This window comes from Canis lupus, chromosome 1 (genome assembly GCF_003254725.2).
Source record: "Canis lupus dingo isolate Sandy chromosome 1, ASM325472v2, whole genome shotgun sequence".
Lineage (NCBI taxonomy): Eukaryota > Metazoa > Chordata > Mammalia > Carnivora > Canidae > Canis > Canis lupus.
This window is the reverse complement of record NC_064243.1, coordinates 2019459-2045108: the sequence shown is the minus strand read 5'-3', so window position 1 is coordinate 2045108 and position 25650 is coordinate 2019459. Positions and strand designations below refer to the sequence as shown.

Below are 25650 nucleotides of genomic sequence, written 5' to 3'. Positions count from 1 at the left end.
AAATCAAGATCGTGTTAGGAAAAAAATTAAAAAGTAATAGATCAGGGTTAATCTTGCTCATAAAGGAAACAGTCACAGTGCAGGTAGCTTTCTTCACCTTCCCAGTCCATTCTCAGCTCCTAGTTTGGCAGCAAAACCAAACCTAAATACATTTTTATCAAATAAATTAACTGATGTCAGATGGCAAGTCATGTCACAGACGCCGCACGTGGAACCTCACGACAAGGTGTTAGAAACGTTCACATTCTTAGATGAAAGAGGCCCGGAGCGTGGGGAGTCAGCAACTTCCCTGTGGTCACATGCAGCAAGGGGCTGACAACCTCAGCAGATCTAATTTCAACATTTATTCTCCTAAGGACCCCAAACTATGACACCCACCTAAGAAGTGGTCACAGCCTACCCCCAGGCACTTTACAGAAGAAAATCACGTATTTTTAAAATGTCTAACCTCTACTCTAATAAAAGAAGTCCAAGTTTAGCCAGAAGGCTGACTTTTTAATGGGTTTAAGTTTCCAGTGGAGTTATTTACAGAAAACACACAGTCAAAGTTGTGCCGGGAACTGTTGTACTACTGAATATGGGATTTGCAGAGGGCTGGTTGGTAATAGATACGCGTCAAGACCTTAAAGGTATGCATGCTTGGTTACTCAGTGTTTCCATACACAATATGGTGATTTCCACCTCAGCACCACCCATAATCAGAGATTGTCTGAAAAATGGAGCAATGTGAAGGGAATGGGAGAGGTGCTCGCAAGAACTGGCTAGCTCTGAAGACACTGCAATTTCTGTTTGAGAACACTAAACACACAGCATTCACGATATGATGCTAAGTGGAAAATAAAAGCAAACCATTTGACCCTTGATGTGTGAGAAAAAGATTGTCTCGTGCTGAAATAAGAAGTTTATACCAAAATGGTGTTTATTATTTTCTTTCTCGGTCTGCTCTGAGGTGACAGGGTGGTCAGTGAGGGTCTGAGCAACGGCAAGATCAGGCGGTGGCAAGTCTGCACTGCGGCTTGTGGCATCTGGGTGCAGCAGGGGTGGATGGTGTGCTGGCCCAGGGAGGGGGCCGCCAGGAGAAAGCATGAGTTCATTCCTGCCATCCTGCATGAGGCCTCGTTTGGCACCGAGCGCCATCAGGGGCTCCCAGGGAAATGCAATGTCTCCTTGGAGCCTGGATAATTGCCCCCAGGCTGGGTTCCTGAGTCGTGTAACAGGAAGAGCAGACTGTCGATGCCCGAGCCGTCTCTGGCCCTTCAGGCTGGCTCCTGCAATCTGAAAGCCCATTAGCAGAGGTAAAGGATCTGTAATCTATAACTTCAGCCATTGACTGCAGGGGTCAAAGGCTCGGTTTGGATAAAGTTAGAAACAGCTTGGACTGTGAACCCTGCCACTGTAGCTCAGGTGAGGATGGGGCAGGGCAGGTGTGCACTGGACAGTAAGAGCCCAAACTGCTGAGGACCACCAAACACACCATAGAATTTAGTTCCACACTTAAGTATATATTTTTAAGGATTTTATTTATTTATTCATGAGAGACACACAGAGAGAGGCAGAGACATAGACAAAGAGAGAAGCAAGCTCCCTGTGGGGAGCCCGAGTGGGACTCGATCCCAGGACCCCAAGATCATGTCCTGAGCTGAAGGCAGACCCTCAACCCCCTGAGGCCTCCAGGTGCCCCATCATACTTAATTATTTTTCAAAATTAAACTCATGAAAGCCCACAAAATGAAGTGTTTGCTATTTCTACATGAAAAAAACATTGAGGAAAAGTTGAAGTTACATCAAGGCCAAGTCCCTTCCAACGTTTGCGATGGTCTAACTTGGTGAGGGGGGTAGGAAGGTGCATACGTACCAGGATCATTCCATGAAGTGTTACTGAAATATTCTCTTTAAAACAGAAACCTTGAGTTTCAAAAATAAACATGGGTCACTTATAACACAGGAGAACAAAATGTCGGTGACACGCTTCCAGAAGGTGACTTGATTTATTAAAATTATCTCTTTAAGAAGATAAAGTGGCTGAATCTCCCTTCTCCATTTTTCACAGGGGATTTTGAGAGCCAAAAATCAGGGAATAAGATATAATCTCATCCTTCTTAAACCCTCTGGTTCCAGCAGAGACCAAGAGAGGCAGGGAGGGAAGGAGGGAGGACGGACCCACCCTCTCCTGCTGTAGAAATGTTAGCATATCCAGTTGAATCCAAATCAACTTTGTTTTGATGGCAGGGGCTTGGGCTGGAGACGGGCTTCCCCGTGGGTCTGAACGCCGTCCTGGGGGTGACACCGGGGTTCGAAGGCTGCCATGATCTCCGTGGTGCTGGGTGATGCATGCGAGCCAGGCTCGGTGGCCCATCCAGGGGTCTGTGGTCCCTATAACTAGAGGCCTGGAGAAGCCCCAGAGGAGAGGGAGAAAAAGGCTGAAAGCTGCAGGCCTCCTTCACTGCCAGTCTACACACCCAGCACCTTCCTCTCTCCCACCTATCTGCTGCGAACCCCGTGTCATGAGGCTGGCCTGCAGTGGCCAAAAAGTGGGTAGTGCCATGAATAAAGCTGTGGTGAGTTCAGAAATTGTCCTTCAGTGAAGTCCTTCTCAGATTCTCACACTTTGTGGACATATCTTTAAAAATAAATGTGGTTGGGATGCCTGGGGGGCTTAGCGGTGGAGCATCTGCCTTCGGCTCAGGGAGTGATCCCGGGGTCCTGGGATCGAGTCCTGCATCTGGCTCCCGGCAGGGAGCCTACTTCTCCCTCTGCCTGTGTCTCTGCCTCTCTCTTTCTCATGAATAAATAAATAAATCTTTAAAAATTAAATTAAAAATAAAGATAAAAATAAATGCAGTGTAACTAAGGATTTACTGAATTCTACACCTGAAGCTTATGATATACTACACATTAGCTAATTGAATGTAAATAAAATAAGATTTTTTAAAAAAGAGAGAGAAAAAAACATGAATGTGATCTAATAAAAGCCTGTGAACCGAGCAGGGTGCTCAGCTCAGCGTACAGCAGATTGTGCAAATGCCGTGGCGTCAGTGTTAGTGTTTCTCTACTTTGTCTGTCTACAGGACCTAATCCACGTCCTGCCTGCTGGTTACGTGCTCAACACACTGACTCGGTCGCACGTGAAATGGTCCTACCTGTCTTTACAGGGCTAACGTGCGTCATACAAGTGGTGCGGCTTTTACATTTTTCTGACAGCATTGTGACTTTGCCTTGTTCTGACATGAAAGGCTGCAGGACGTGCAAGGCCGGGGTTGGGGGTGCCCACAATGGCTGAGCCCTGGGTTGCGTCACACCTGAGGGAGGGTGCTCTCCTGGTGGCAGAGAAGCAGGAAAGCTGGTGTTGCAGGCTGAATCTACAAGTTAAAGCCCTCGCCCCCAGGACCTCAGAGTGTGGCTGTGCGTGGAGACTGGCTCTTTAAAAGGGTGATTAAGCTAAAATGAGGTCAGTAGGGTAGGCTTTAATCCAATCGGCCTGGCATCCGTCTAAGAAGAGATTAGGACACACGTGCTCAGGGGACAGGCCCTTGGAGGTCGCCACGGGAAGGCAGCGCAACCCAGCCCGGGAGGGGCAGCTCGCCCTCTGGAGCTTGGAGCCCAGCCTGAGGATGACAAATGGCCCTGCCCATGTGCCCGAGGGACAAGCTTTGCTTTGGGCCTTCGGAAGCACACACACATGGCATATCCTACGGCCAAGCGCACTGCTGCCCTGCAGGGCCCAGCGCAGAGCCCCTGGAGCATCTGCAGCTGCTGCTCCATGGCCTGATCAGGTTTCTGCTGCCGCAGCCCTGTTCCCCGAGCAGCTGGAGGGGGGAGAGTGTCTCCACCTCCCTACGTGGACTTCTGGGGACCCAGGTGCCCATCCTGTCCTGGGACCCCGCCCAACCTTGATTGAGACAGAGCTCGCTAGCAAGTGGTGGCCTGGGCCCTCGGCAGGATGTGGCTGGCCCGTGGTCCCACGCTGGCTGCAGGGGCCGCACTGCCTATGCTCTGCATGACGGCCGGGCAGAGGCCGAGGCTGGCGTTGCCCGTGGTGTGCAACACCTATCCTCCCATAGGGTGGTCTCTAGTCCCAGTTGTTGGGCCCTGACCGCTGGCACCAGGTCGTTCCCACTTAAATAGCAGGATTGGGTTTCTGTTGTTGGCACCTGTAGATCCCGGGTGACACCGGCCAGGGCTACAGCTCCCCACTTCACTCTATTTCAGAGACTGGATTGTGTAACCAGCTTCTGAAAACTCAGGGTGTCCAGGACGGTCTTGCTGGTGGCACAGCTTTGTCTTCCCTCACATGTTGCCAGGACTTTCAGGCAGCCCTGGCAAGCATCTGTCCCATTGTTAGCCATCCCATTATCTCATTATGAAGACACCATAACTCTGCCATTTCCAAACACTCATTAATGACCCTTCCTAGGACTTTCCACTGGGAACCCCCTGGGAAGAGCAGGCAACACGATCCCTCGGCCTGCCAGGTGGTGAGTGGTGTGTGCACAGCTCTCCGCCCTGCTTCAGGAAGAGCTGACTGCAGGTGTAGACATAGGCCAAGCCTGGGGCCTTGGAGGGCCTCATCCACCCACAGAGCCCACGCCCTTCCTTTCTCCATCCTACTGTGGTACAAACACCACCATCCAGGAGGTAAGATTTGCAAGCTCTTGGTTTTGAAAACATCTGTGAATCCCTGTGGTCCATGTTGCACTTTCCTGAGACCATGTCCATCTACATTTCACGTGAGAAGTCATTCTTAGATATTTGAAAAACTGAATGCTTGCTTATTTTTTTTTCCTAAGGACAGCAACTTGGCAAGATCTGGGCAAGCTTAACCAAACCACATACAATATTTTGCACAAAGAAAGAGTAATTAGGGCAGCATGTACTCTCACATGAAATACTAGATTACCCGGGAAGCCAGAGGGGTCCTGTGTCTATCAGCATTGATTTGATGTGTCAAGGAGAAACAATGTCGTGTAGAAAATGCAATGAGGCAGAGCACATAGTTATGTATTTAAAGCATGCTTGGTTATTTGCCGTTGGAAATTTCTGTTTGGGATGCCAAGGACATTATCGGGTGGCAGTTGACTACGTTGCAATGTGACCCCCACCCTCCCTTCCTGTCCTTGGCTGATCCTGCACTGCCATTCCATTTATGAAAACAAAAGTGACTTTAATGTGAGGGGGTAAAAGATAAAAGAGATCCTGCCAAATAATGGAAACAAACAACAACAACAATAATAAAAAACAAAAAACAAAAAAAACAAAAAACAAAAAAAACAAAAGCAAGCCCGTTTGGTGCCTGATGAGTTGGGTTATATCCCAGCTAGCAGAGCTGGAAATCCGGAATTTGGTCCTGGAAGCTAGGCTTTATGTTTGGAAACGTCCTCTTTAATTGGCGCGTCCGGGTGAGACACAAAGGGAGAAGCACGGCTAATGAATCATGCTCTATGTTCTTCCAGAGATGTTTTGTATTAAAACAGACACAATTAAATTTGAGCCTTTATATCAAATAATGGAGACATGTGTTTGTGGTAAATTCTAGAACATAGGACAAGAAGAGACAGCACGGCTCAGCCCAGTGAAGGAGAAATCCCAAATGAGGGGGGCGCTCGGTGGTGGACCATCCTTGGAAACCTAAAGAAGCATATCCTCACTTCCACGTCTCAGGGACCAGGGCTTATTCCTTTGTATACACTGAAGCACTCATAGAAGATCAACCAAATGTGGGATCATGACCCAGTGGATGAACAAGCCTTCAGAGCAAAGCCTTATTTGCCATAACCTGACACCAAAACCCCCTAAAAGCTGACAGTGTGACTAGTGGAAGACAGTTGCCAGATTTCACTGGATGGAGAAGAGACATCCACAATGTGAACATGGTATGTGGTCAACTCGGGAAGAAACGATGCTACTGAGATTGGCACAGGGAGCTCATTGGGACTCAGGGTCAGGGGGTGCTGTTGGGTTCAGGGCCTCGCCAGCCCCCAGCTGCAGAGATGAGGGAGGCAGAGGATGGGCTGCCACCCAGGGACTGAGGGGGGACCACCCAGTGTGAGGTCAGGGCATGGGCTCTCCTTTATTACCCCTTCTAGCTCCTTCTAAAATTTGGCCGCACTTCCTTCTCTCCAGCATGCAATTTTTTTTTTTAATTTATTTCAAGAATTAGGATTCTCAGCTTGAGCAAGTGGTTTTGGCTTTGCCTTTCTTTCTGCCTTTGTTTTCTCTCTCACCTGCTGAGCCCTTTGCTTCCCTCCTCCTGCCCAGGCCAGGCTGGGTCAGGGTGTCTGCAAGGGTGACACCCAGGGGATCTTTGTCCAGTCAGATGGCCATTGACCAAGAGGTGGCTTCTCTTTGGGTTCTCATCTTAGGCTGACATCTACTAAGAACAGCAGTGAGTCTGCAGTCCTTTTCTGTTTCTAGCGTTTGCTCACATGAGTCCACCCAGAGCTGAAACCCGACGTGCCATTGCCAGTGCCTTGGAGACCAGCAGAACCCTGGTTCCACCTGCGCTGGGATTTCCATTTCTTTCCAGTTTCTGGTCCATAAGCAGACGTGTCTCTGCTCTGAGTCTTTTTACATTTCATCTTATTTTCCCTTGTTTTGCTTGGGAGCACAGAATGCTTCGAAGCCAGAATTTACTGATCAGACGCAACCATGTTTTAGAAACAAAAATATTAATCTAATTCTATAATATAAATACTTAATTTTAGTGCTTGGTTGTTATGGTAAGCTTTCTCAAAGCTAAAATGGAGACAAGCATTCCAAACGTCATCTCCAAGGATCATCGAGAGAAGGCACACTTCAGAATTTCTAGTTTCCTTCTTTCAAGAATAATGTATTGGAGATAAACCATGTTCCACTCATTCAATGAAACTGTAATCCAGTGTCAAAGTCTTCAGCTGGGAAGTCACACCTACCATGTGTGTCCAGGACTCCAGGAGGGCAGGCCGCACACGGCCTGAGGGCTGGTCCCTCCGGGCTCATGATGGATTCTGATATTCCAGGTGGTGCCAACAGCTTCTGATACTGCCCGTGTGCACACTTATCACGTTTGGTAAGATTGCACTGATCGACATTGGTAGAAATATCCTTCATGTATGTTCTTAAGCTGGAAAGAAAGCAGGACTGATATGCTCTCTGGAAAGCATTGCTTGATTAACGATTATTTGGAAACAAACGAAAAATAGCACATTTGGTTTAGTAGCTGCTCTACAAAGCTTTTCACTTTCTGAAGTGTCATTCTCCCATGCTCGAGAGGCTGCAAGTAGCTAATGACATACATTTAATATAATAATTAGGTGTTTCCAAGTGCCGATGGAGACAGACAGGTGTGTGCACGGTGCTTCCATGGAAAGTCTCCCTAATGAAATTCCTCTCCCTCAGACCGGATGTGCGTTGGTAACAGACAGGCATGCCACAGACGGATTTCTTGTGGCCCAATCACACGAGGAGCATCCACTTCATAGAGGCAAAATGTAACAAACAAAAAGCACTTTTATTTGGTAAATTAATCCCTAAATTCATATTTGGTTTCAAGAAAGAGGTAATTTCAAAACAGCACAGCATAAAAACAAAGCAAAAGCAAAACAACAACAACAACAAAAAAAAAAACAGAAAATAAAAAAAATGCTTAGTTTTAGAAGGTTATTTATTTGAAATTTAAGTGAACATGTCAGTCCATGCGGAGTGGGAGCTGGGGGCATCCACGAGGGGAGCTCTCTTGGTCTCTGGGTGCTGCGCAGCTGTGCTCAGGGGCTGCCTCTGGGACAGAGGCCCCCTCACCTGCCGTCCATGTCCACAGAGGCTGTCCCCCCAGAAATGGCAAGCAGCAAGCAGACAGAGCCAGTCCCGAGGCGCCCTCCGGGAGCCGGCATGACCCCAGCGCCACAGCCTCCCGCGTGGGCCTGGGTTTGAGAGCTAGTGGGGAAAGGGCGGGCCCCTGAACCTAGTCGCCACAGCATCTGCCAGTGGTACTTTCCCATGAGAATGCCCTTGTGTACCAACTTAAACAGGTAAGAGAATCGCTGGTGGGCGGTGGGAGCCGGGGTTCTCACTGTTGAGGGAGGGCTGCAGAAGAGATGGAGAGCAGCGTAGCGCAGTTCACGCGCATGCCGGTCTGCGCTGTGTCCGCCGAGCGGACGTGGAAACACAGCGGCCCCGTGGGCAGCCAGCACGTCCCCCCCCCCCCCCAGGGTGAGCCTGCGTCCTGCCGGGGTGGGGCGCCGGGGAGGAGAAGCGCCCGCAGCGGTGGCGCGTGTTGGGGACACCGAAGCTGCCGAAACAGCTCCCTGAGGGTAAAGCTGAAACAGTTTGGGCAACAAGATAAATAACGTGGTATTGGATTATAAACTGAAGTATAACATAAATATCCATAAACTCGTAGTGGTAAACAAAACATAATGGGATAAGTAAATGGAGAAAGGAGACAAGTTTCCATAACAGAATTCCAAATAATCTATGTGGCTACTCCCCCCAGAGTAGACGGAACAGCCTGAAGGGTGGCCTGAGTTTAGTGAGATGTTCCCCAAAAGAGCAGCAAGGAAAGGGAATGGGGCACCTGAAGGACACCCAGCCAGGTAACAGGTCAGTCAGCAGCAGGGGTGTGTCCTGCGGATAGGGTGCAGGCGGGTGTGACCATGCCACTGCACTGCTGTGGTCTTCCCCACCAAGCCCATCGTCCTAATCATGAGAACGGCCTCAGGCAAGCTCGGCGGGAGAGGCGTGCTACACGGCACCTGCCCCGTGCACCTGGGACTGCCGGGGTCCGGGTGCGAGGGCAGCGGAGAAACACCCTCCACGGAGCCCGAGCGGCCATGTGCCTACGAGTGATGGCGGTCCCGGTGGCGGTCCTGGGGCAGGAGGACAGACAGCAGGGAGGAACCGGGGAAGTGCAAATAAAGGATGGAGTGTAGTTGAGACAGCATTGGTGCTGGCTCATCAGTCATGACAAAGACGCCAGGGAGACGGGAGGGCATAACCAGGAACTCATCGCGGTCCTTTGCAAATTCTGCAAACTGAACGTTGTTCTGCAATAGAAAATTTCCCTTGAATGTGAGAAGGTAAAGCCAAAAAGGAACTCCCTTCTCAGAGGCGGGTCTTTCTTTTTCCCTTTCCCGGTGTGTTTCTCTATCCCTGGTTCTATTGACGCGGCAACAATTGGGAGAGGTCCCTGTGAAGGAACCATGAGAAGGAAAGGTGACAGTCCACGCCCTGCCCGGTTCCTGCCGTCCTGACACCCCCACCTTGGGCGCCAGAGCCCAGTGCTGCGTGCACAGGTCTTCTCCAACAGAACCGGGCTTATCGGCGGGAGCAGCTCGTACAGAGGCGGTAAACATTCCCGGTCTCACAGACATGACACCTAGACATTTCATTTCCGCCTTAAAACCAACCCCCCCCCCCCATTTATAGGTCTCAGGGTTGTGTTTTCATCTTATTTCACGTTGGGTGAAGGCTAGGTGTTCCCTTTCTTGGTAACTCTCTAAAAGGTGCAGCAGGCGTATCCTGGAAAGGGAGGACAGGAGTTGTTGTTCCTCGTCACAGGAGGGAAACAGTTAATTTCAGCCCCCATGACAGTTTTCCAGCGAACAATGGTCTCAGCGCTGACACGGGGCAGTGATGAGCGGGTGCGGAAGAACTGAGTCACCGCTGCGCAGGGCAATCACGGAGAACATCGACTCTCTCCCAGCCAAAATTCTATTAATACGAGTGTCAGCCCGACAGTGGATCTCAGTGTGCGCGTCGGAACGGTGCAGCAGAGAAAATGAGGCCTCTCCTCGGGGACAGACTTCTCTTTTTCTCCGTGAGAGTCTTCATTATTCAGGCATTGTGATACTTCTCCTTTATTTGTGTAAAGATTAAATTGCACATGATTTCTAATGTTTCCGCTACTCCAACTGTCATAGGTCGATGACCTTCATGCAAGCCAGATAATAGATACATCGTCTACGGCGTAGGGACCGCTGTCCTTACACAGCTCACTACTTCTCCATTGTTATAAGTCGAAAGCAATTAAATAAAAATACAAGTTAAGGCATCTCAAGTATCCCAAGAATCTCATATGTATCCCTATGTGGCCGTATTTTAGCACTAATGTGTGCTATTATCTGGTGGTAGGTGAGAACCAGATGCCTGCACGAGACCCTAAGGGTGGGAGACGCGGGGCATTGGCAAGGATGCCAGGGAAGGAGCTCCGCATGGTGGCCTCGAGAAACAGGCTCTCCATAAGTGTGAACCTGCTTGTCAAGGAACCCTGTGAATCCCATGTGTTGGCACCATCTCTACTTTGCTCAATTTCCTCCTGTCCCTGTACACACATAAATGTAATTAATATTTGGTAAGCCCGTCCTAGAAAAAAAATACCACATTATCCCATCTTTTGTATGGTTGCTCCAATGGTAGAGGCTTACCAGTTAGTATTTAAGAGGAACCGTGGTAATAGATTACACATATCATAGGACAACTGCTTGGAGACTATCCACATGGGTGCCAGTAGAGGTCATCACACCAGCCACCTCCCCACATGCATGTCCACGGTAGGAGCACACACGTGCGCACACATACACCAGCCCCTGTGACCACATACCTACATGCAGAGTCAGGTCACCAGCCTCTGGGAGTGCTCCCACCCGACCATGTCACATATGGTCCCCTCCCTCCCACAGCCAGTAGAGCCCACCAAGTGTCTAACAGGCTGTTGTGGAAATTAGCGAGCTCACTTCTGAAACAGGAAGGCACACGCATCCCAGCTACCGCCTGGTGCTGTTGCTACGGCTCCATGGGCGGCTGCTATGCTGCGAGGACCCGCAGGCCATGCTGGGGGACAGAGGCCAGCAGCTGCTGGCGGGGTGGGAGGGGTGGTGACCTCTCAGGCCCATGAGCCCTCCTGTGACTGCGCAACTGCCAGCCCATGGTTGCAGCCTGGAAACAGTTCCTGCTCCAGAATCGGCTGCTGAGCTGCTCCTGTCTGTGAGATGGGGCATGCGGTGGTTTGGGGATGTTCCACAGGGGGGACCATGTGTCGCACAGCAGGACACCCCCTCAGGTCACACACGTCGAAGCCCACGACAGGTCCGCCCTCCAGGGCCCCAATACTCCCAGATGCCCACCTCCAAAGGGCTGGGTCCCTCCCAGGCTCCCAGCCCCCGCATCACTCCATTTGGAACTCATGGCCTTTTGCTTGCTGCATACCTTCTCTTAAATACCTTCAGCTTCTCCTCTCACTGAGGCCTGGTCCTCCCTGTGGGCTATCTGCCAGGCCATTCTTACTCATGGGATGGGGACCTCGCTGCTCCTCCATCCACCCCAGGATGGCCAGGTTGTATGGAGCAACCATACAAAAGATGGGATAATGTGGTATTTTTTTTCTAGGATGGGCTTACCAAATATTAATATCCCTTTGTCCTTCCTTCTCTGCAAACCTCCACTGGAAAGCTAGGCCACCTGCCGGATCACCTGTCTTCCTGAAGACATGACCCGTTTCAGTGACCTTCCTCTCATATCTCTGTTGTAATAGCGCAAGGTGCTTGCCTGGTTCACTACTGTGAGGCTTCCTCACCTCCGTTCACAGCCACAGATAATTGTAAAACTTAAATGATTGCTGAAGACTACTTTGCATAGTAACTTTGAAATAACACGGTGTACATGAGGTCATCCTGGGCTTTGACTGGTAAAAAAGAATTCAAGAAATTCCTGGAAGTACGTGCCCGTGTGGATGAAGAGTGCACCCCCGCGTGCCTGCGTCTTCAAAGAGCAGAGTCCAGCGGGGTGGCATGTCATGTGACACCAGGGTGCTGTGCGGCATGTGGCGATGGCCTCGGGCGAGCACATTATGATCCTGTTCCCTAATCCTGGCCTGACCTCTCTGGGCAGTATGACCAGCCCTTGATTTGACTTCTCAAAGAAGTCTTGTTGGCCCTGGCTTTTGGGATCATCTCCACCCATGTGTCTGTGTTGCTTCTGGGTTGTTGTGCCCAGGAATGAAGGAGAAAACAAAGTGTTGACTGAGTGAGCGGGTGAGCAGTTTACATGACCAAAATACTGGAAGCCACCAACATGAGTTCTAGATCCAAGGTTAGGATCCTGACACTGTTGGGGTCACTGTTTATGAAGAATGTTTTTAGGGGGAACCACCCCATCTGGGACACTAGGTGATGTCTGGGGGACTTGGAGACATTTGGGAGGGGGGAAGGTGATGCTGGGATCTACTAGGTGGGAGTAAGAGGTGCTATTAAAAACCCTATAATATACAGGACAGCTCCTGTCACAAAGAATTATCTGACTCAAAATGTCAACAGAGCTGAGACTGAGAAACCTGATCTAGTCTAAAATTTAAGGAAGAACATAAGAAGGTTCCCCTTGCAGCTGGCCTGGGAGGGCTTCCAATGTGAGCAAGCATCTGAGCTCATCCTTGACATGGAGACGTGTCTGGGAATGCGGGATTGGGGGCACAAGACAGAACAGACCACAAGCAGAGGTGTCCAGGCAGGAAGTCATGGCGTATGCAAGCAGGGAGGCATCGTTTGCTGGAAAACGGGGACGTGAAGCAACAGAATGGTGGCGAGTCTGGAAGGAGGCCAGAGTGGGGACAGGGGTTCAAAGCCTTATGGGTGTCCTGCTGCTTAAAGACTCTTCTCACTGAACTCTAACTCAACAAGTCCTGGACGATTCCAGCATCACTAATCATCAAAAGTGCAAATCAGAGCTTCCTTGAGATAGCCCCTCACACCTCATAGAACAGTCATTATCAGGACCGAATAGGCAGAGAGAGCAAATGCCGGTGAGGACGTAGAGAAAGGAGACCACTGCGTGCTGGGGGAGGGAATGCAAAGCGGTGTGGCCACTGCGGAAAGCATATTGTGGTTCCTTAAAAAAAAAAAAAAAAAAAAAGGAGATAGGGTTACCATGGGACACAGCAATCCCACTTCTGGGGATTTATCCACTCTAACTCCCAGGGATTCATCCAAAAGCAGGGCCTCGTGGAGTTCCTGGCAGGTTGTTCACAGTACTCGAACGGTGGATGCAGCAAGTGTGCATCGATGATCAAAGGGTGAACACAGTGTTGTTAATCCATGCAGAGGCATGTTACTCGGCCTTAAAAGTAAGGAAATTCTGTGCATCTACCCCGTGGATGTGCTGTGAGCATACGCCACTGAGTAAAGCAAACCCTGAGTGATTGCCTGCCCATACGTGGGGTCCCCGGAGGAGTCAAATTCACCAACACAGAATGTGCCACGAGGGCCCCAGGGTGGGGGCGGGAGGATGGAGAGTGGCGTTTAACAGGTACGCCCTCAGATTTGCAAGTTGAAAATATTATAGTTTTTGCAATGCGCTGAATGTGTCTGCCCCTCAATATTCCCCCTTTGAAATTCCAACCCCCAAGGGGATGGTGTTAGGAGGTGGGGCCTCTGGGAATTCATGAGGTCATGAGGGGGGAGCCCAAATCCCAGGGTTCATTTGAGACAGGGCTCTCAATTGCCTTCCTTCTACTGCGTGGGGAGAAAATGGGAAGTAGGCCGTCTGCAACTCAGGGGAGGGGGGCTCTCCAGGGCCCCAGCGCTCTGGCAGCGGAGTTTGGATGTGCGGCCTCTGGGACGGTGAGAAATTATTTGCTTGTTGGTTATAAGGCACCCAGTATGTGGTACTTGGTTACGGCAGCTGGACAGACTGAGACACGCCGACCGTGTTCTTGAGGGAAGGGGACAGCTCGCAGAGGGGACAGCAGGGCCGCCATGTGTCCCACCAGGGCTGCCACCCGCACGCCGCCAGCTGGCATCTGGCTTTCTGGTTTGAGTTAATCATGGGAGCTCCTTCTGGAAGGGGCGGCAACACCAGGTGGGGCACACAAATTCCCCACATGAAACACACGTTTCCAACGTGGATCTGTGCTTCTCCATGAACCCACATGTCTTAAGTCACCCCCGCGGCCCCCTTGTCTGTACACCCCCTGCTCACCGTTGCTCCACATGTGCCCATCACATCTGCTCCTAACAGCTCCCACTGCAAGCTCGACTGGAGCCCTTGCCCCCAACCCAGGATAGAGACCCACTCCTTGGTGCCCCTGGGGGATGCTGAGGTCTCTCCTGGGGGCCTGTCTGTTGCCTCGGCCCGTGTCGCTAATGGGGCACTTAGGATCGAGGGATAGGAGGCCCGTCGGCCACATCGAGATGCCCCTGCCTCCGTGGCCGTCGCAGACGATATCACTGGTGCACCTGGCAGGCCTGGGTCACCGTCACAGGGACACTTTCTTTGGTTCGAAATGGAAAGGTGACTGCGTCATCCCCAAAAGTCTGTGTGGACGGGAGGCTTCTCTGACTCCCTCTCCATGTTCTTAAGTGTTTTTTCCCTTCTGTTTCTCCAAGTGGTCTTCTGCCCAAGGACTTGCACAAACGAGACAGCTATGGCAGCAGATGCGACCCTGCGGGGTGCAGGCACCTCTGGGTGCTGGGATGTGCTGCCCATACCCCGTTTCTCCCCGGGGCCTCTCTGCACCCCCTGGGATCTTCAGGGTGCCTTGAGGAGCATTTGGAAGGCAGGGTTCCTGCTCTACTGACTTTTCCGCCCCCACTGACTGGCCTTAATGGGCACATAATGCAGCTTAAATAATAATAATAATAATAATAATAATAATAATAATAATAATAATAAAGCCAGGGACACCTGAGTGGCTCAGTGGGTTAAGCATCCAACTCTTGATCTCAGCTCAGGTCTTGATTTCAGGGTCATAAGTTCCAACCCCAAACTGGGTCCCACACTGGGCATGGAGCCTACTTAAAAAAATGTTTTTAAATAAAAATTAAAAATAAATAAAAATAAATGAATTGGAAGACATCGAGGCCTCACACAAATGCTGATAACTCTCCAGACCTGATGCTTACTTTTTAGAATTTCCCACATCCATCACACTCCTATGAAGTTGGCAGACTCAACACCCTTCCCACTGCGTGCAACCCCACAATTTGCTTGCCCTGCCCCCAACGGACACTCCCCCTGCCAGCGCCCTCGTCCTCTTGGCTGGAAGCCTTGTTCTCCTGCTCAGAACATAGGAACTTATTCCAACCCAAAAGACAACAAAAAAAACCCTGAAAGTAGGCCCACTCCATACCAGGTGACCATTTCTCTGGAGTACTGTAAAGCTGACAATTGTAAATAATAACAAATTTTCCAAAAGATCTATTAAAAGCCAGTAATTTGTCATTCTGGACACTACCAAGATCGATACCACCTCAGAGAAGCTGACTTGAGACAGAAGGAACAGGCGGGGAGAGCTGAGGGCAGCCTGGGGCGGCGGGCATCCCCAAGGCCCAAGCCCGGGTGCGTGTTCTGCTGTCCCTCTTCCAGTGTGTGCTCTCCCGTGACACCCCCTGCCCAGCCCTCACTCTCAAGGGGCTGACGGGGAGGAAGCCCACCATCTGCAGCTGGACACGGCCTTGGACCCACTGCTCCCCCGGCCGGCCTGCCCCAGCCAGCCTGCCCAGGCCTCTGGCGGCACAAATTCACATCTCGAATCACACCCAAAAACAGTTGAAAATCATAGACGATTCGAGGTCTACCCTGTGAGCTGTTCTCGGTCTATTTTCCTGAACAAGGTTACATTCAAGGACACATTAAACAGATTCAGTAAATGACTTTGCTTTAATTACTGGCAAAACACAGGTACAGAAAGTTGCAGGATTTCTTATAATTCACGACGTCCACTCAGACTTGACTGGGAAGATTTTTTTTTTAAGATTTTATTTATTTATTTTTGAGAGACACAGATAGAGAGAGAGAGAGAGGCAGAGACACAGGCAGAGGAAGAAGCAGGCTCCAAGCAGGGAGCCTGATGTGGGACTCGATCCCGGGTCTCCAGGATCACACCCTGGGCTGAAGGTGGCGCTAAACCGATGAGCTACCCGGGCTGTCCAACTGGGAAGATTTTTACTATGATTCTATGTGTGTGTGTGTGTGTGTGTGTGTGTCCTTGTGAGTTTGTATGTGTTTGTGTGTTTGGGCCTGTGTGTATATGTGTGCATATGTCTCTACACACGTGTATCTGTGTGTGCATGTGTGTCTCTGTGTGTATCTCTATATGTGTGTCTTGTGTCTCTGTGTGCATGTGCATGTGTTTCTGTGTGCCTGTGTGTGTCCCTGTGTGTCTCTGTGTGTCTGCATGCGTCTGTGTGTGTGTCTGTGTGCCCGTGTGTATATGTCTCTGCGTGCATGTGTCTGTGTGTTTGTGTGTCCCTGTGTATCTGTGTGTGTCTGCATATGTCTATGAGTGTGTCTGCCCATGTGTAGGTCTCTGCATGTGTATGCATGTGTGCATCTGCATGTGCCTATGTGCCTGTATGTGCCCCTGTGTGTCTTCATGTGTGTGCATGTGTGCATATGTGCATCTGGATGTATGTGTGTGTTCTTGTTAATCTGTATGTGTTTGTGTGTCTCGGCCTATGTGTATATGTCTCTACATGTGTGTATCTCTGTGTGTGCATGTGTCTATGTGTGCATGTGTGTCCCTGTATGTCTGTGCCTGCATGTGTCTGTGTGTGTCTGTGTACCTGTATGTATGTGTCTCTGCGTGTGTGTGTGTCTGTGTGCCTGTGTGTGTTTGCATGTGTGTGTGTGCACATGTGCATGTGTCCAACTGCGTGTGTGTGTGTGTGTGAGAGAGAGAGACAGAGAGAGAGACAGAGCCCTGAGCCTGAGTCCCATACCCATTGATCTGTCTCCCCTTCTCTGGTCTCAGACCCTGGCTTGCCCCTGTCCTGAGGCACCTGTCTCCACTCTGATTTCCATGGGCTTACTTCATTACTGTAAATCATCTGGTACACGATCAAACCTGATAAATTAAAGACCCAAAAATAAAAGCAGAGAAGTGGCTGGCTGGGTTCCTCCTGGTTGAATTACAATCAGCATAGATGAATAGATGACCCTGCATTGTTCCTATCATATATATAAAAAAAAAAGGTGCTCTGGCCACTCAGAGGATTTTGCGTTAATCAGTAATATCCCTCGTTGCCTTTGTCTGGCCTGCCCGTGCACTGTCCTCCCCTCCATGTGCGTGTTTATCGTGCTCTCCCGAAAGCCCAGAAGCCCACAGGTCAGAGAACAGGGTTTTGATGGATTATGGGATTGTAACTGTCCCTGCCAGTTGACAGCTTTTATTGGCTGGGAGGATGAGCCTGTAAACCTTTATATAATTATTGTATTAAAGGCGCTGTGTCTCTGTGTTGCTGGCGCTTGTTCAGGGATCAATGTGAAGATAATTTCAAAAATGAATAGTAAGTATTGATCGTCCCACGGTGGAGCCTTATCAGTGGCTGAGGCCGGCAACTGCAGATTATAACTTCAATGTCATTTATGACGATATGATACGTATTGCCGAGGAGCAATTTAAACAAAGGGCTGATTTAATTCACAGTGGATTTTTGTAGTGTGATGGGTAATAAATCACAATCTATGTAATTTTTAGAAATGAACACATGTTGGCAGTAGTTCAGGGCAGTTCCTGAGAGATCTGGAAATGACCAGGGAGGGGGACATCCGCCGAGAGCCCCTTCTGAATGATTGGGCTTTGCTTGATTCTGGCATTCACATGACCTTGGGGTCCCTGCTGGCAGCTGCTGGTTAATTTTCTTCACTGAGGACACAGTTTAACTTTCTATCTGTCTGCCAATTACCTGACATTTCCAACTTATCACCTCCTATTTTTTAAATGATTGGAGGCACATCCACATTTTGACATTTTTTTAAAGCAAGTATTCATTTTGTTTGCTGCTGAGGCCTCTCTCTGTCACTCTGCTATAGGATTCCTTTTTTCTTAAAAAAAAAAAAATTAGCACCAGTTTACATAACCACATAAAGACAAAACCCAGCCATATTTTGCTGCTGTCTCTCACACATCCTTGGTTGGGTGGATCGTGTGCCATTAGCCCAGGGCGGTTGCTGGGATCGTACAGGCGGCCTCTCCGGGAAATCATACTTAGCAGTGCTTGTTTGAAGAGGGTTTTACTCTTTAAAAACAAATCTTTGTAAAGCAAATCATTAAGGAATATTGGAACAACATGAACGGATTGATTCAGCCTCAGCCTTCTGAAAATGCAAAACTTGGAAGAACTAGCCAGGAATTATAATCCGCTGATTTTTGTTGTTATAATACTAAGGACTAAGGACATACTTCACCCCCACCACTGCCCCCCCACCTTGAGGAAGGGACTCTAGGTATTTCAAGGCTGTGGGGTGCAAATCCCTGGGAAGGAAGAATAAAGGAGTAGAGAGTGGAGACAGGGTCCAAGAGGGCCTGCAGGAGGGAGGGTGAGCCTGGATCCACACTGCGGATGCCTGAGGAGCCTGGGGCGGTGCAAGAGCCCATGCATCTGTACCCTTGGGCCCGGACTGCACCCGTGCGTCTGTCCCTGAGAGCGAGGACCCAGGGCACGAGGTTATCACATGTCCCAGGCCATCTTCTAGCCCCGAGGATGAGGACAAGCTCCAGGGATTGGATTTGTCGGCTGGTAGATCTGTGGCTGTGCCCACCCCCAGCTGGCAGCTCCCATCTACAGCCCCCTGCCCCAGCCCCGGGGCTCCTGGGCCTCTGTATTCATGGCCTTAAATCCCCTCTCCTGTAAATGCTGCCCCGAAGCCCTAAACTTTCCCTTCTCACATGAGCACCTGGTGAAAGCCTTGTTTTACATCATTTATATGGATATTGGTTTGTAAGGACTGAGCGGGCAAGCCTGCTATAGGCATCCACTCCACGTTCAAACCCCCTGCTGGGCGCTATTCATCGCACAGATACCACCTCCCTCCCACGCTGTCTACCTGGGTCTGGCAAAGCTGCCCTCCTCCTTTTCTTCTTACCTCGCCAGGGTAGTCTCTTCTTTCCTCTGGAATCTCCTGAACTCTATTCACTAACGGAATTCCATGGAAGGACCTGGAGGGGTTCCGGGCAGTGTTAGGGATTGCTTGTCCTCATGCCTGTGATGTATGGTCCCCCGTCCCCGAGGGCCTCACCTGGGCCATGCCCCGCTCCTGCTGAGGGATGTCCCCGCCCCAGGGCCCTGCAGTCCTGTCCTGAGCCCTGTGGCCCCAGGACGCTCCCTTCTGTAGGGCACCTGCAGCTCTGCAGCTACCCCACCCTCACCCCCAGGATCTCTGCCAGTCAAGGCTGCTCTCCCTTCACGATAAACCTCACATCCTCCAGCGTTGATTTTTGATTTACAGTATAGAGTTTGGCTTTTTATCATAAGAAATGTTGAAATAAATTTACTTGGACAGACATTTATTGAGTCCCTGCTGCATGCCGGGCAAGACGCTGACTCCCCGAGATGCAGAGGCAAGATGCAGCCGGGCTTCCAGGAGCCGCTGGCACAGAAGGTGGGAGATGTCTGCTGGTGGCACGTGAAGACAGGGTGGGGAACCCTGGTCCCAGGGCTGCCCCCAGGGAGCCTGGAGGGCCGACCTCACCAAACAGCCAGAAAACCACGGGGACGACTTTTAGGGCCAAGGGTTACTCTCAATCCCGTGGTTTCTGTGTTCTATTGTTCTGATGCATTATCCATTCAACAGCTTCGTGAGCCATCATTTTGGAAAGTTATACCAATAAAATACTATAGTCTTTAAATTTTCCCCAATTTTCGGCCTCATTACCTCTTGTAATAAGGATACAGTTACATTTGCAGCCTGTACTGTACTTAAGAGCCAATGCACAGTTAATGAGGAACACGTCTTTGGAATCACAACATTTCTAATGTTTTCTGGTGTTTCATTTCTAATAGTAACAGGAGTGGGAGGGTAACTAACTGACTTTTCAACCTGTGTGCTGTATTCTCTCTCTACAATTTGAGATGTAAATTCTGTGAAAAGACCTTGCTGTCATGTCTTCTGTGCACGCAGCTCGCTTTCGCCCGCCTGGGTGTCACGATGTTTTCATAAGCTGGTCCTGGGGGAGCATGCCGCCTGAGACACATGACCTAAAGCCTTGAAGTGATTTTAACAATTGTAATAATTAAATCTTAAAGCATGATCGAAAAAAAAAGAAAAGAAAAGAAAAAAGAAAAAAAAGTCTAACTCTTTGATATGATTAGCTTGTTTCATAATAATCATATTTTTTTGCGTCCTACTTTATGGCTTTCACATTGTGCTCTCTCTTATCTTTGCACTAAGAGTGTGAAAGAAAACTCATTATTCTACTGTTTTCCCTTAAGAGCAAATCCTTAACAATGGGATTGGTCCCCCTTTATCAGGCTCTTCTTTTTTTTTTTTTTTTTTTTAATTTTTTATGATAGTCACAGAGAGAGAGAGAGAGAGAGAGGCAGAGACACAGGCAGAGGGAGAGGCAGGCTCCATGCACCGGGAGCCCGACGTGGGATTCGATCCCGGGTCTCCAGGATCTCGCCCTGGGCCAAAGGCAGGCGCCAAACCGCTGTGCCACCCAGGGATCCCCTATCAGGCTCTTCTAAATTTAAGCCAGACACCGTGGCAGCAATCTCACAGCCCACCCCATAGCTGTGTCCGTCACCTCCGGGGGAGCAGGCATCATGACCCAGGCTGCACCGATGTGGCATGTGCAGGGGATGGCCAGGCTGAATCCAAAGTCGGTGTTTCAAAAAAAAGCAAAGCCTCCAAAAAGCATAGTTCTTCCTCTAGGTGGTCAGAGTCTAAACACTTGTAGAAACGTAGGAATTTATCTGATCTTTTGAGATCTTGAGCAGAGGGGATTTCATTCTATCTCCTCGTGATCCCCTCTGAAAACATCAGTGCTCCTGGTCAGGGGAAAAAGAACCACAGAGTTTAACCTCATATTTGAGTGAGTAGATTAAATGCAGACCCTCCAAAGTCCCATCTGGGTCTCATCGATGATCCTCAGGACCACTGGTCCCGCTGACTGATCCCACAAAGTCGTAGGTACCTGACCTCAGCCTGAGCTCTGTCCTCCCCCAGCCTCTGAAGCTGGACCTGCCCCGAGCCTGCGCTGGCACATGCCCACCCCTGAGAGACCACAAGGCAAAGATGAAACACTCCCGGAGCCACCCTGCCCTCCTGCCAGCCCTGCCCCCCTCCCTGCCCTGGCCCCTACACCCCCGGCCTGCGGGTCCTCCTTCCAAGACAAGCCCCTGGGCCTGACCCTAGACACGTGGGCTCTCCTAGCCAGAGCAGCCTCCCTGCTGCAGACCCACTTGCCATGGCCTTTCATTGCCCTGATCCTTGGCTCCCCTGCAGTCATTCCTCTAAATACAGTCTCTCCTGGCCAGGCTTGCATTGGTTTTTATTGGAAACGCTGATCTTTATCAATAGAAAAGTGCAGCTCAACTAATGCACCATCCATGAAGCAAATCGCTTCTTCTGCTGGTTAAGTTGCCCCAGTTCTGCTTGCGTGGCCTCCATGTACACAGGTGCCCACCGCTCCTCTCTTCCAAAGCTTCTACTAAGCATTAATTTAGTCATTTTGGAAGATTTAGAAACAATTATTTTAGATGGAACAGATTTTATACATGGCAAGGTAATAAAGCAGGTGGTTATGAAGCCCTGTGCTATAAGCTCTACACAATTAAATAAACTGCCATAACCGTGTTCTCTCTAACGGTTCACCAGGGTGGATTTGGGGAACAATGAGGAGTGACTAACCTAGAGAATAGAGGCTGAATGCACGTTATCAGACAAATGACACTGTCCGGCCACTACCTAAACCCGAAATGAAATGCCCCGCGTATATGTGACCATGCACGCGTGCGGTTCCTGCTCATTTGTGTTAGTGGAAGGGGTCAGAGATGCGGATAAATCAATGTATCCGACTATTCTAAAATAATTACTATTGATCTATGGAAGACTGGAATTCTTGCCTTTATATTTGAATATCGATATATATGACACCCCAGAAATCCAGAGTCTTTGAAGCAAAGTGATGATGACACCTTCTAAAAATACCCATCAGCAGCGTACTTGCAAAACCCTTGATTTCTGAATCCTTGCTCACCTACCGTCTCTCCTCCCCCACCCAGCAGAACGGACCACCTTCTAGTATGTGCTGGAACTTTGTAGGTCACCTTTCCTGCTAGAAAAACAGGGCTCATTCAAACAGGTCAGTTTGAGGGGGACCTGTTTGCACAGGTGCGTCCAGGGAGGTGGGAAGGCAAGGGACAGCTCATCATGGGCTAATGGGAATAGGTGCTGTCTTCTCTGCAAAGCTGTGAAGCCAAGTAAGGGAAGAACTCACAGGACCCGCGTGGAGTGATGGGGAGAAGGTCAGCCCTCAAGGACTGTGCTCTCACTGAAGGGGCTGCCTTGTTGCCCCCAAGAGGCAGCCAAGGGTTAAATACCCTGACTCTACCCTCCTTGCTCCTAGTGTCCCCATCTGCTCGGTGGCAGGGACGGACACACTGAGTGCACAGATGAAGCCCATCTGGCCAGCCTCTCTGGGCGAGACAGGTGAGTAGGCATCGAGAGCGACCCTGAACATCTAGGGAAAGGAAGGTAGCTGGGTATGGATTACCCACAGGTAAATTTTAGGACTTCAGAGACAAAGCAATGGCAGGATCCCAAGGTGTAAGTGCTTACAACCAAACAAAGGAGAGCTCGGCATGTGCATGTCCACCTGATGCAAGGATGGGGGACTGCACAGGGGCCATGCACATGGAGCTGACTGTCATCACATAAGAGACCAGGGACAAACCAATGGAGAAGGTAGACTTTAGCAGGGACAGAACAGGTGTGTTTCCAACATGTCGATGGGACACTCAGGCCAGCACAGTGATGGCAACTAGGAAACTGCATGGGTGGCAAGCTTATGGAGACCCATGGAACAACACTGGTGGGCAAGAAGGGAGCTCCAAGTCTTATTCAGGCAAAAGGATGGTTTCTCCCTTTAGGGATGAGGTAACGGGAAGGTTTCCAGGTGAGTAAAGCTGGAAGCTCTAGTTACCAAGAGACTCAAGTGGCAGAGGAGAGAAGGATGCCAGACCTGGTGAAGCCACGGCCTTAGGAGACTTTCCAGAAGAGAGTGCAGGGGCGAGGATCAATCAGAAATGGATTTCAGGGAGGTGGGGGATGCAGAAGGGACAGTATTAACTAGGAACAGGGGAGAAGAATCCAGTGAGGAACACTTTTGAGGGAAATATACATGAGTTTCAATTTTTATTTTTTGTTTGTGATTATAGAGTTAACACACATTTATGCACTCTGCAATATATAGCAAAGCACAAACAAGAAGTTTTTTAAAAAATGACCATAAATGACTAAAACCATAGCTTCTAAAAGATAACCACTGGTTTGTTTTTGTTTTTTTTACTATTTCTAATACGTTCACTGGATATTAAATGTTATGTATTTGTTTGTTCCATCATTTTCTATGTAAGAATCGTATAACACAATACTTGATACCTAAAAGGTACCAAGCGACATTTGTGGTATAAATAAATTTCCTTCACAGAAATGTAGATAATGTATAACTTTAGATTATATATAAGTTTAGATTATATATAAAACATAAATTGTGCAGAGGCAGTTTATTTATATGATCTAAATATATGTGAATATATACTAAATCATAACATGAAAGCGTCGTATATTTTTTCCATGCCAGTTAATGTTCTCCTGTATATTCATTTAATATCCTATAATATTGCACAATATGCATTTACCATAATTGTTAACGATTCTTCAGTCTTGCAGATTTTAAATGATCTGTAATCGTCATCATTATAGATGGGGTAAATATATTATAGAGAAACTTTGGCTCATCCATGATGTTTTGTGCAGTAGAAATGAAAATCCGGGGACCTGTGGAGCTTGAGCGTGACAGTGCAGATGGACTCGAGCCATGGGCAGTACAAACTGTTGAAATACTAAAGCTGCGTTTCCTATCCCTTGTCTTCCCATCTCTCTCTTTCTTTTCTAGAAGAGAGCTCAGAGGAGCCCGGAAAATGGCTGAGTCTCTGGACTGAGGCCTGTGGATAAAGAGAGGAGAGTGCTCCCTGCCATGGTGGAAGGAGCATGCAGCGCAGAGGAAGAGGCAGAGAGGGCATTTCCACGGGTGACGGGAAAGCCATAAAACATGACCTGTCACTGCCTGCTCCCTGAAAATGTTAAACTGTTTTGCCTCCCTTCCCCCTTGGTTCAAGGCCTGGGCTGGAGGTCCTGCCTTGGGGTCCTGGGCCACCGGCTCTGGCTGGAGGCAGAGCAGGGGTGAGGCTGCCGGGTGAGAGAGGGGACTCCAGGCTGGAACCAGAGCAGCAGCAGGGAAGAACCAGACAGACAGAAGCCAACAAGCAAAGGCCGTTCGATGGAGTGTTTGCAGGCTTAGAATATTCACCTATGAGATATCTTCCCCCTAAGGCATTTTCCAAAACTAGTAGGTGCATTGCTCCCAAAGACGGAGCTTCGGGGACAGGTGGGTGCTACACTCCGCTCTTCCCTGACATGCTCTCACCGCAGTCCGGAGCAGGGGTGGGCGGCCTCCTGCCCTCGGGCACCACGGCCCACGGGGTGGGTGGGGAGGGGCTTGGGAAGCCAGGTGGGCACACGTCACCTGGGAAGGTATGGACAGAAGTCCCGACCGCATACCCTCTCGCCCATCTGTTTAAATCTCAAGTGAGGCGCGCGCTTGCTCACCACAGCTCTAAAAACAGTATTTTCTGCTGCCAGGACTTGAATGAGCTAATTGTGTTTTAAATAGTTCACCTTACAAAGAATTTTCTCTCTTTATGTGAAAAGGGCTGTGATTTATTAATTTTCCTTCCTATTATTTGCTATAGACTTTCCCCAGCATCTTCTTCATAAATCACCCATCTATTGAAATGCATCCTGAAATCACGATGCAATTAGTGTAGGTTGTGGGACATACGTGAAATAAAACAAGCGCATTTGAAATATCTCAGCAGCCCCTTTTCAGGAGGCGATGCAGGGACCCCTCTCACCGAGGCTGCAGGACGGCATCTCTCATCCTGGCAGACAATCCAACATGAAAGGCTGACGTGCGGGGCAGCAGGCATTTCTGGGAGATGCTACAAAGAACTAAATTAGTAAAGGAAACTTAATTATCTTGCCTCTAGGCTTCCTCTGGTCAGTATCCCGATTGAACAGAGACAAAACTCAGCGTTTTTATAAATGTACTGCTCCAGACTCAGAATGATTCTTTTCTTAACCATCTATCGAGAAACATCCTGGCCATTTTTTTTTCCTTTTCTTTAGATTTAGAAAGAGTATCACACCACATTCCTTCTTTTAAAGCAGCCAATTTTGACTTTTTTCCCCTAACTTAAAAAACTGGAACAAAGAAACTTTGTAAAGAAATAAATTATATAGCCTGGGCCACTCACTTAGATACATAACAAAATACTGCCGAAGGCGCTGAGATGCAGGATTCCTGCGCAAGTGTAGACAGGAGAGACGGGAGAGAGGAGAGAGACGGGAGAGACCAGAGAGATGGGAGAGATGGGGAAGACAGGAGAGATGAGAGAGAACATTTCTCAGCCCCAGTGTATAAATCGTATGTACCAAGGGACAGAAAATGGGTTTAAAGTCATTTTGGGAAAACATACATTCATGAAAAAAGATATTTAAAGAGGAAGAAGCTCCTCCTTTCTCTGAGATTATAAATCTTTTATAGTGTTTTCAAACTGTTTCAAACCTCACTTCCATGGGAGAAGAAATCCAGCACAATTTACCCTTTCCTTCTTTTTGCTC

At 49.2% G+C, this 25650-nt stretch overlaps 1 long non-coding RNA gene across 1 annotated transcript; it reads left to right on the top strand.

Moving 5' to 3' along the window:
* The first annotated feature begins 4384 nt into the window (after nt 1-4384).
* On the top strand, nt 4385-24146 carry LOC118352543 (uncharacterized). The gene is made up of 3 exons (XR_004809795.2): nt 4385-4635; nt 22313-22395; nt 23864-24146. It is a non-coding gene; the product is annotated as an uncharacterized LOC118352543 (long non-coding RNA).
* Nucleotides 24147-25650: the final 1504 nt, after the last annotated feature.